The sequence below is a fragment of the Haematobia irritans genome, chromosome 1, assembly GCF_050003625.1.
Source record: "Haematobia irritans isolate KBUSLIRL chromosome 1, ASM5000362v1, whole genome shotgun sequence".
Taxonomy (NCBI): Eukaryota; Metazoa; Arthropoda; class Insecta; order Diptera; family Muscidae; genus Haematobia; species Haematobia irritans.
The window spans coordinates 138,471,054-138,483,779 of NC_134397.1; the positions used below are offsets into that span (position 1 = coordinate 138,471,054).

The 12,726-nt window shown below is 34.3% G+C and overlaps 1 long non-coding RNA gene across 2 annotated transcripts in view; it reads left to right on the forward strand.

Annotated features, from left to right (window-relative positions):
- Nucleotides 1–8,969, forward strand: part of LOC142242528 (uncharacterized) — a 28,049-nt gene extending 19,080 nt beyond the window's left edge. The window contains exons 2-3 of one of the 2 annotated variants that reach the window (XR_012724143.1): nt 8,077–8,709; nt 8,765–8,969. This is a non-coding gene — a long non-coding RNA (uncharacterized LOC142242528). The remainder of the gene's footprint in view (nt 1–8,076; nt 8,710–8,764) is intronic. The other variant, XR_012724140.1, reaches the window with a different exon arrangement.
- Nucleotides 8,970–12,726: the final 3,757 nt, after the last annotated feature.

Here is a 12,726-nt window from a genome sequence, read left to right on the forward strand (position 1 = left end):
TAAAGGTCATTTTATTTTTTTAAATTTCTACTAGTACACATGGAAATTTAATTCGTTTACATTGACATTTTCGAGAACAGTAAGGTGCATATATAAAACTTTCATTAAACGATACTAATCGACAAAGTTATTTTCTATTTGGAAATCTACGTGTCAAAGTGCGAAAGCATTTCATGTCATTATATTTGCTAAGCTAAATAAAGTGACCATAAGTTCTTTTAATTGTCTTTGGAATTTGTATTCAAACTTCCACAACTGACAACTGTTAAGTAAATAAAATTTCAAAACCAAATATGTTCACATTTGTCAAGATATGACTATTCTATGGGCTATTTCATATAAAAATAATAGAAATTTGGTATAACCTCATTGAATTCATAATATCATACACTGGAAAAAAAAGAAAATTATTTTATGGAAAAACTGCCTCGTGCGAAAATTGAACTAGTTTTTATTAAAATTTATTTGAGACTAGTCCGCTTCGCTGCACATTCCCGATTTCTAACCCTGCTGAACACTGGTTAACAGAGTATTATACACAGAAAAAAATTTTCGTAGTTAAACTAACGCTAAATTATTTTTATTGGAAAAAATTATTTGCTAAAAGTTAAATTTTATTATTTTTATCGAAATTTCCCACAGCTTAATGAAATCTTACTTTTTTTAAGTATGCCTCAAATATTTTATTAACTAAATGTGGGTATAAAGTTCAATGACCGTACACATAAGTTCAATATGAACTAAAGCAAAAGAAGATTTTCGTACGATTCCCAAAAATAATAAGAATGAACTACTGTATGGTTAAAATGCTCATGATTTGGCGCCAATGTTTTTCTTCTTTACTTTTAGTTAAGTTTTTCTTCTATGAGAGGATGTAATTTCGTGAACTGCAGTTAAAAAGTACAAAAGGGCATTAAATTTTCCTGGTTTTAACAACGCTTTGTGGAAATCTCAAAATGTGGAGTACAATTTAGTTCAATTTTCGTGCGAGGTAGTTCATTCTTTCTATAAAACAGTTTACTTTTTTTCGGTGTAAGTTATGGCCTATGTTTGCAATATTCAGAAGTAGAGGAAATAGACACATGGTGCCTTCACTCAAAAAATGTTTGCTTGGATCCACAGATTTTGACCTTTCGTTAAGGATTTTGGTATTGATTCCAAGCCAAACATGCGGCTTCTTTAAAATAAAAACATTTTTTTGGCGACCTATCTGATCTTAAATCTAAAATTAAAATTGGAATTCAGATCTCATTTTCTCATTTCGTGGTTTATTAATAAAGTTATCCGCGTACAAACAAATGCCAGTTTAAACAAGTATATACGGCCGTAAGTTCGGCCAGGTCGAATCTTATGTACCCTCCACCATGGATTGCGTAGAAACTTCTACGAAAGACTGTCATCCACAAATTTCAACTCACTCGGATGAAATTTGCTCCCCCAAGAGGCTCCAAAACCAAATCTCGGGATCGGTTTTTATGGGGGCTATAAATGATTATGGACTAATATTGACTACTTTTGGCATGGTTGTTAAATATCATATACTACCACTACGTACCAAATTTCAACCAGATCTGATGAATTTTTCTTCTCCAAAACGCACCGGAGGTCAAATCTGGCGATCGGTTTATATGAGAGCTATATATAATTATGGAATGATAGGAACCAATTCCTGCATGGTTGTTGGATACCATATACTAACATCATGTACCAAATTTCGGCCGGATCGGATGAAATTTGCTTCTCTTAGAGGCTCCGCAAGCCAAATCGGGGGATCGGTTTATATGGGGGCTATATATAATTATGGACCGATGTGGACCAATTTTTGCATGGTTGTTAGAAACCATATACTAATACCATGTACCAAATTTCAGCCGGATCGGATGAAATTTGCTTCTCTTAGAGGCTCCGCAAGCCAAATCTGGGGATCGGTTTATATGGGGGCAATATATAATTATGGACCGATGTGGACCAATTTTTACATGGTTGTTAGAGACCATATACTAAGGAGGAAATGTACCAAATTTCAGCCGGATCGAAGGAAATTTGCTTCTCTTAGAGGCTTCGCAAACCAAATTTGGTCCGTTTATATGGGGGCTATACGTAAAAGTGGACCGATATGGCCCATTTGCAATACCATCCGACCTACATCAATAACAACTACTTGTGCCAAGTTTCAAGTCGATAGCTTGTTTCGTTCGAAAGTTAGCGTGATTTCAGCAGACGGACGGACATGCTCAGATCGACTCAGAATTTCACCACGACCCAGAATATATATACTTTATGGGGTCTGAGATCAATATTTCGATGTGTTACAAACGGAATGACAAAGTTAATATACCCCCCCATCCTATGGTGGAGGGTATGAAAATTCAAACTATAACGGATATCTCAAAGTAAAAACTGTTTTCTTAATTCCAAATAAAAACTTTAAACCAAAAATGCTAAATCCTCAAAATAAGTCTTAGCCTATATTTGAAGCGTTTTTATTTTAAATCTAAAAATTCAATATTTCAGGTAATTTAAGGACGATTTCTTTAAATCAAAAATGTGGTCACAGTATTAGTCCAATCGACTTCAAATTTGGATGTGTTTTGGGTCAGAAAGAACCCTATTGATTTTGTAAGAAATAGGTTCAGATTTAGATATAGCTCCCATATATATATTTCGTCCGATTTACACTCATATGACCCCAGAGGTCAAATTTGTGATCCGATTTAAGTGAAATTTTGCACAGAGAGTAGAATTAACATTGTAGCTATGTATGCCAAATTTGGTTGAAATCGGTTCAGATTTAGATATAGCTCTCTTATATACGTTTTTCTGATTTCGGAAAAATTGGCCAAAATACCCACATTTTCCTTGTAAAAACGCCACTGCTAAGCCCAAAACTTGTAAAAATAACTCCAATTATCCTATACTTCTAATAACATATGTATCTATCGACCGATAAATCATAAATACACATTTGGAAAGTTGCCTAAAAATTGCTTCAGATTTAAATGCTTCCCATATTTATACCCTGCGCCACACTGTGGAACAGGGTATTATAAGTTAGTGCATATGTTTGTAACACCCAGAAGGAGACGAGATAGACACATGGTGTCTTTGGCAATAATGCTCAGGGTGGGTCCCTGAGTCGATATAACCATGTCCGTCTGTCCGTCTGTCTGTGAACACATTTTTGTGATCAAAGTCTAGGTCGCAATTTAAGCCCAATCGCCTTCAAATTTGGCACATGTTCCTATTTTGGGTTTGATTTTGGAAGAAATCGGTTCAGATTTAGATATAGCTCCCATATATATCTTTCGCCCGATATGCACTAATATGGACCCAGCAGCCAGAGTTTTATACCGATTTGCTTGAAATTTTGTACACACATAACACTTAGTCGTATAGTCAAGTGTGCAAAATTTGATTGAAATCGGTTCAGATTTAGATATAGCTCTCATATATATCTTTCGCCCGATATGGGCTTATATGGCCCCAGAAGCCAGATTTTTGGCCGAATTTGGTTGAAATTTTGCACTAGGAGTACAATTAGTAGTATAGTCAAGTGTGTAAAATTTGATTGAAATCGGTTCAGATTTAGATATAGCTTCCATATATATCTTTCGCCCGATATGGGCTAATATGGTCCTAAAAGCCAGAGTTTTGGCCCAATTTGGTTGAAATTTTGCACAGGGAGTAGATTTAGCATTGTAGTTATGCGAGCCAAATTTGGTTGAAATCGGTTCAGATTTAGATATACTCCCATATATATTTTTCGCCCGATATGCACCTATATGGACCCAGAAGCGAGAGTTTTGGCCCAATTTGGTTGAAATTTTGCACTAGACTTTAGACTTTCCTTACTTGTTTTTTACTAACATTTTGTTCCACATCAGGGTATTAGCCGACTTAAATTTTAAGTCTATAGAAGTCTAACAAATTATGCTAGATCAAAGAAAAACCTTTGTATATAGCACCCAACACATTTGACGGATTTGATATGGTATCGAAAATGTGGATCTACAAAATGGTGCAGGGTATAATATAGTCGGATCCGCCCGATTTTAGACTTTCCTTGTTATACCCTGCGCCACACTGTGGAACAGGGTATTATAAGTTAGTGCATATGTTTGCAACACCCAGAAGGGGACGAGATAGACACATGGTGTCTTTGGCAAAAATGCTCAGGGTGGGCTCCTGAGTCGATATAGCCATGACCGTCTGTCCGTGAACACATTTTTGTAATCAAAGTCTAGGTCGCAGTTTTAGTCCAATCGACTTCAAATTTGGCATAAGTATGTGTTTTGGCTCAGAATAGAACCCTATTGATTTTGGAAGAAATCGGTTCAGATTTAGATATAGCTCCAATATATATATATTTCTCCCGATATGGACTTATATGGCCCCAGAAGCCAGAGTTTTACCCTAATTTGCTTAAAATTTTGCACAAGAAAAACAATTAGTACTCTAGTCAAGTGTGCCAAATTTTATTTAAATCGGTTCAGATTTAGATTTAGCTCCCATATATATCTTTCGCCCGATATGGACTAATACGGTCCCAGAAGCCAGAGATTTACCCCAATTTGGTTGAAATTTTGCACTAGGAGTACAATTAGCAGTGTAATCAAGTGTGCCAAATTTTTTGATATCGGTTCAGATTTAGATATAGCTCCCATATATATCGTTCGCCCGATTTACACTCATATGACCACTGTGGCCAATCTTTTACTCCGATTTAATTGAAATTTTGCACAGAGAGTAGAATTAGCATTGTAGCTATGCGTGCCAAATTTGGTTGAAATCGGTTCAGATTTAGATATAGCTCCCATATACAACTTTCGCCCGATTTACACTCATATGACCAAAGAGGCCAATTTTTTGCTCCGATTTAGTTGAAATTTTGCACAGGGAGTAGAATTAGAATTGGCCAATATGGTCATAACACCCTTATTTATCAACCGATCTTACTCAAAGTTGCCTTTCTCCAATCTTCTATAGTACTTAGTATATGTGCAGAAAATCATGGAACTCGGTTCAGATTTAGCTATAGGTCGTATATATATTGGAACTATGCACAATGTCAACCAAACCTGTTAAAAACCACCCAATGTTTTTTAATTCAGTAGGGGTGGTTTAGGGTATTACATAGTCGGCTGCGCCAAACTTTCTACTTTACTTACTTGTTTTTACGTCATAGTGATTTTGTTTATATCAGTTACAACCGGAATATAAAACAAGTAAGAGCAGGGTTAAGTACGGCCCGGTCGATGCTTAAATACCCACCCCCATGGAAATGCAGAGAAATTCTATTAACATTGGATTTTTTTATTATTGCAAAATTATTTCATCTTCAACATTTGTATTGTGGTTTAAAGAGATCACCTTTGTTGTCCGCAATCTATCTAGCTCAATTTTGACTGGATCCGTATCGGAAAATGGTCAAATCGAAAGCTCGATCTATATGGGTGCTATACCAAAACATATATATCAAATTTAGCACAACTCTTAACTGACTTAAAGTACCTAGATTTAAAATTTCAATTAAATCGGATGAAAATTGAAGCCACATGCCCTCCAGAAGTCAAATCGGGAGCTCGGTCTATATGGACGCAAAATGAAAACATGGACCGATTTATACAAAACTTGGCGCAGCTCTTTATAAACCTAAAATACCTCTGGTTTTAAGATTTCAGCCAAATTGATTGAAAATTGTGCCTTCTATGCCCTTAAGAAGTCAAATCGGGAGATAGGTCTATGTGGGGGCTATATCAAACCATGGACCGATATATACCAAATTTAGCAAAACTCTTAACTGACTTAAAGTACCTCTTGATTTCAAATTTCAAGCTAATCGGATTAAAATTTTACCTTCAATGGCCTCCAGAAGTCAAATCGGGAGCTCGGTCTATATGGGGGCTATATCAAACCATGGACCGATATATACCAAATTTAGCACAACTCTTAACTAAAGTACCTTTAGATTTCAAATTCCAAGGAAATCGGATGAAAATTGTAGCTTCCATGGCAAAAATTAGTCAAATCGGGGGTTCGGTTTATATGGGGGCGATGTCGAAACATGGACCGATATAGCCCATTTTTGAACTTGACCTGCTTGGAGATAAAAAACCAGTTTGCTTTATTATTGAAGGCTATAGAGTGATTACAAAACACATCCAGACAGACACGGACATCGTTATATCGTCTTAGAATTTCTCCCCGAATATATATACTTTATATATTCGGAAACCAATATTTCGATGTGTTACAAACGGAATGGCAAACTTATTATACCCCCATCACCATCCTATGGTGGTGGGTATAAAAATGAAAAATCCAAAAATTTCCTTATTTAGTTTTCGATTCTAAATTCCCAGAGACCAAAAAAGATGTATAAACACTTTTAATTTTTTTGATATTCAAAGTCTTATTTTTCTCTACTATTTTGGTACCCAGTAATATTTAAAAAATGATCTTTGCTTCATTCAAATTTGGGTCTCATTTTGTAGGGCCTCACCTCTTTTTATGAAGAAGATTAACATCGGTCCATTTTATAATATGACCCAATATTGTTTGATCTCCCAACTTTTCTTGACTAGTTAGAATCCAAGTTTTTTTATCACCATCTATCTTAAATTGAGAATTTTTATTTTATTTATTTTTTAACAAACAATTTTACTTCTTCAAAATTTTGAATTATACGAGTATATTAGTTATTATATATAACACGTATGTACGGCCAGGCCGAAGCTTATGTACCCTCCACCATGGATTGCGTAGAAACTTCTTCTAAACACTGCCATCCACAATCGAATTACGTAAGTTGCGGTAACGCTCGCCGATGGCAAGGTATCTTAAAACCTCCTAACACCGTCTTCTAAATTGTATGTAAGTCTATACGTGGTTATATTAAATCAAAAGAGATCGATCAAATACGTATGTAATTCAGTTTGACAAAATTTTCTATAGACATAAAAAAATTTTAACAAAATTTTCTACAGAAATAAAATTTTAACAAACTTTTCTATAGAAATAAAATTTTAACAAAATTTTCTATAGAAATAAAATTTTGACTAAATTTTCTATAGAAATAAAGTTTTGACAAGATTTTCTATAGAAATAAAATTTTGACATTTTCTATAGAAGTAAAATTTGGAAAAAAAATCTATAGAAATAAAATTTGGAAAAAATATTCTATAGAAATAAAATTTTTACTAAATTTTCTATAGAAATAAAATTTAAACAAAAATTTTCTATAGAAATAAAATTTTAACAAAATTTTCTATAGAAATAAAATTTTGGTAGATTATTTTTGGCTCGAGTGGCAACCATGATTATGAACCACGTACCAAATTTGAACCGGATCGGATGAAATTTGCTTCTCTTAGAGGCTTCGCAATCCAAATCTTCGGATCGATTTATATGGGGGCTATATATAATTATGGACCGATATGGACCAATTTTTGCATGGTTGTTAGAGACCATATACCAACACCATGTACCACATTTCAACCGGATTGGATGAAATTTTCTTCTCTAAGAGGCTCCCCAAGCCAAATCTGGGGGTTGGTTTATATGGGGGCTATATATAATTATGGACCGATGTGGACCAATTTTTCCATGGTTGTTAGAGACCATATACAAACACCATGTTCCAAATTTCAGCCAGATCGGATGAAATTTGCTTCTCTTAGAGGTTCCGCAAGCCAAATCTGGGGGTCCGTTTATATGGGGGCTATACGTAAAAGTGGACCGATATACCATCCGACAACTACTTGTGCCTAGTTTCAAGTCGATAGCTTATTTTGTTCGGAAGTTAGCGTGATTTCAACAGACGGACCGGCGGACGGACATGCTTAGATCGACTCAGAATTTCACAACAACCCAGAATATATACTTTATGGGGTCTTAGAGCAATATTTCGATGTGTTACAAACGGAATGACAAAGTTAATATACCCCCATCCTATGGTGGAGGGTATAAAAATGATATTTTTATTTATACTCATATAAAAATCACTTGTCTTACATTTTATACACTTGTAGACTGACTTTTAAATTATTAAACATCTTCATCACTTTTTTATTGCAGTTTAGTATTGTTGCATTGTACATAAAAATCCTGACATAATCCCAGTAAAATGTATCTGACTTTTAATGTTACGGCTAAAATACAAAATAAAATAGCGAAAAAAGTTGACTAAATCAAATAACGAAAAACAAACACAACTAAAAAATAAAAATGATAAGATACATGCGAATAGCGGCATAGTTCTAGTTTTTATTTCAAATTTTGAAGTGCTTTCGTGTAAGGAGAATATCAAGAGATCAAAATGACGTAGATTCCATGGTCTTTATCGTCATAGCCCAACATATGTAACCAGGTTTAAAGGTTAAAAATAAAAATTTCATGGAACCCAAAATAATAATAAGAATCTAACAAACAAACACATACGAAAAAAGGAAACGGAAATAACCCCAAATTTTCTTTTCATTTACTCATACAGACAATCAGTGGAAGCAGTGAAAGTTGTATCCTGTGCAGTCAAAACATAACTAACGGTTTACATACACACACACACACAATAGTGTAACAGATACATTTTCCAACGCTCATCATATATACGCACGAATAGTGACCAACCCATAAAGGATTCCAATGCTTACAACAAATCCTCATTAGGGGATAGCACAGCAGGCAACATTTTATTGGCATTAAATAAAGGTAATTAAATTCATTTTTCTTTATTTGATTTTAATTCCCCCACCTAATATTCTAGCACGAAAAGGCTTTAAAAACAATTCAATTTAAATGATGGAAACTCATAAGGGTCGCGCGATAAAGATTTATACATCCTCAAGTAGTAGGATCATATTTGATCATATAATATTATGTGATCAAAACGGGGATCAAAAAGATTTTTCTTAATTTAATATAGTTTTTTTTTTATTTACATTTATTATCATATAGATCCCTTAAGCTTTATAGAAACCCAAATATCAAATCGGGAGATCGATGTAAATGGGGGCTATATCCATTGGCGTAGCTAGGGGGGTGCCCCCCAGAATAGTTCTTGCCCCCCCAGAATAATCAAAGCTTCAGTTGTTTTATATTTTAATTCAATCCAATTAAGATTGTGGCAGAGAGAGTATGTTAAGCATATTTTTTAGTATTGATATTTACATTACAACTAAAAACACGTAATAAAAACACTGAAAGGAAACTTGAAACGCACATTTTCAAAAATAGTCAATTTATAACTACGTTGATTAAAATCATAAATCGTCACATGCCCAATTTACCATCTAAAATCGTCAAAATCACGAAAAATCCACAGAGTTGGCACCGCTGCTCTCGACAGTTGCTTCGTTGTATTCTATTCTCAGAGAATTTTTAAAAACTAATCGAAGATAGACGTTTTATAATATTCAATTTATTTTTTGCCTTTTATTTAATTTTTTATTCTTAGTATTTTTTATACACGATGAATATATTAAGTTTATGTTTTGCTTTATGATTTCTAGTCCTGTTTTAAAACACACATTTTAAATAAAATTTAAAAATCATATGTTTGTTGTCTTGAATTAAAAATAAATTACAAACAATATTTTTCAAACACATACTTAAAGCAATGCTTTTATTTTTTGTTATATTAAATAATGGTAAGTTGCTATTTGCTCCCACACACAATAAAATATTTTTTGTCTTCAACCATGAAATTAATTGATCTAATTAATTATACCCTTCACCACTACTGTGGTACAGGGTATAATAAGTTTGTGCATTTGTATATAACGCCAAGAAATAGTGGTCATAGACCCATCTTTTAGTATACCGATCGGGTAAGAATTAAAATCTGAGTCGATTTAGCGATGTTCGTCTGTCTGTCTGTCTGTCCGTCCGTCTGTCTGTATATGTAATTTTGTGTACAAAGTACAGCTCGCAATTTAATTCCGATCGTCCTCAAATTTGGCATAGGGCCGTTTCTTGAGACAGAGACAATTGCTATTTGTTTTGGAAAAAATCGGTTCAGATTTAGATATAGCTGCCATATATAATTATCTACGATGTGGTCATAGTTAGCGTGTTTATCAACCAATTTTCTTGAAATACCGTACATCCAAATATTTAATGAATCTCGCAAATCTTGCAAAATATCAGCCAAATCGGTTCAGATTTAGATATAGCTCCCATATATATCTTTCGTCCGATTTAGACTCATATGACCACAGAGCCCAAAATTTACTACCGATCTTCATGAAATTTTGCACAGAGGGTAGAATTGGCATTCTACCAATGCTTGGAACACTTGATTGAAATCGGTTCAAATTTAGATATAGCTCCCATATATATCTTTCGTCCGATTTGAACTTATATGGCCACAAATGCCAGAGATTTGCCGTGATTTGCTTCAAATTTTGCACAAGGGGTACGTTTAATAGTATCGTTAAGTGTGTCAAATTTTGTTAAAATCGGTTCAGATTTAGATATAGCTCCCATATATATCTTTCGTCCGATTGAACTTATATGGCCTCAAAATCCAGGGTTTTGCCGTGATTTGCTTCAAATTTCGCACAAGGAGTACGTTTAGTAGTATAGGTAATTGTGCCAAATTTGGTTGAAATCGATTCAGATTTAGATATGGCTCCCATATATATCTCCCGTCCGATTTGCACTCATATGACCAGGGGGGCCAAAGTTATACTCCCATTTACGTGAAATTTCGCATAGATAGCAGAATTATTATTCTAACTATACATGTCAAATTTATTCAAAATCGGTTCAGATTGTATATAGCTCCCATATATACGTACACCAGAGTTGGGGAATTATGGTCGACTGTTTCATATTTTAGACCCATTTTCAATGGGATTTTCCTCCAATTGACTGGATAGTTTCCACAGAGAATACAAATATGGCCAAAATTCTCACAGTTTACACAAAATTTTGTGGTGATTTCCCCATATCCTACACACTGCAACGCCAAAATTTCCACAGAACGGATGAGTTTTAAATAAGGCTCCAAGTCGCCCTACACATATCTTGGCGAGATCTAACCAATATCCTTGTAAAATCGCCACTGCTGAGTAGCAAAAATTGTAAATATTACTCTAATTGTCCTATATCTCGAATACATATGTATCGCCTGAAAAATCATAAATCTCTTTTGTACAATTGCATTAAAATTTCTCTCGCTTCATATTTCCCATATTTTTTACTAACATTGTGTATCATCCCAGGGCGTTAGCCGATTTAAATTTTAATTCTAGATGGTAACACAAATGTTTGTCTACATAGTGGTGAAGGGTATAATATAGTTGGCTCCGCCCGTCTTTAGATTTTACTTACTTGTTTTTAATTGAAATGTATTCAATCAAAAAAATGATAGTATCAATTATCAAAGCCAATTAAAAAATTAATTGATACAACTAATTTTTGTGATTGAGTTTTTTTTGTTTTTGATTGATTTTGCTGCATATTGCCTTTAACACCGCAATAAAATTGAGGATGTATAGTTTTATCAATAGGGGTAATTTATCGCTTCGGAAATTTCGACAAAATTTTGAAGGATGTCTGGGGGGGGCATAGCCCCCCCAGAGAAAATTTCTAGCTCCGCCAATGGCTATATCAAATCATGGACCGATGCTGATAATATTCTGAAAATCTATTTGTGGCCCTCAAATACTTCTAGATTTCCAATATCGAGCAAATCGGTTAAAAATTGCTGTGTGTAAAAGCCCAAGAAATCAAATTGAGCGACACACCATATTTGACATACCTGTTTGTAAACCCAATATACCTATAGATTTCCATTTTCAATTAAATCGCAGAAATATTGTGGTGTGTAGAAGCCCCAGGAGTCAAATCTGGAGATCGGTCTATATGAACTCTATATCAAAAAGTACACCGATGGGCTATCCTTGAACTTGGCCTGCCTGCACACAAAACCCAAATCTGTGCCTGCACACAAAACCCAAATCAGCACGATAGATCCATTATTGAAGGCTACAGCTTGATTACAACAAAAATTAAGCAAAAAAAACTTCCTGTATAGTTAAAATAAAGACCTTCTTTGGGAGGACATTTTTGGCAGTGCTTTTAGAAGAACTTCGACAATTTTTTGCTGGGTATTTATGAGCCCATATGGATCAATTTTTGCATGATTGTTAGAGGGACTATACAACCGGATCGGATAAAAGTAGCTCCTCTAGCTATTTCCGTCCATATATCGGTCTGTGAACCTATTTTTGTAATCAAAGGGTATGTCGCCTTTTTAGTTCAATCGACTTCAAATTTGGCACAAGTACCCAGCAAAAATATTTGGAAGTACTAATAACAGCACAACTTTAAAAACACTTCCAAAAATGTCCTCCCAAAGATGTTCTTTATTTTATGTTAACTACACAGGAAATTCTTTTAATTCAATTTTTTATACTTAGCTTTTTTTCATATTTTTAAAAGGTAATTTTAACTTTTTATACCCTCCACCATAGGATGGGGGGTATATTAATTTTGTCATACAGTTTGTAACACATCGAAATATTGCTGTAAGACGGCATAAAGTATATATATTCTGGGTATATATATACTTTATGTTAACTTCCGAACGAAACAAGCTATCGACTTGAAACTTGGCACAAGTAGTTGTTATGCATGTAGGTCGGATGGTATTGCAAATGGGCCATATCGGACCACTTTTAACATACGTATAGCCCCCATATAAACCAACGCTCAGATTTG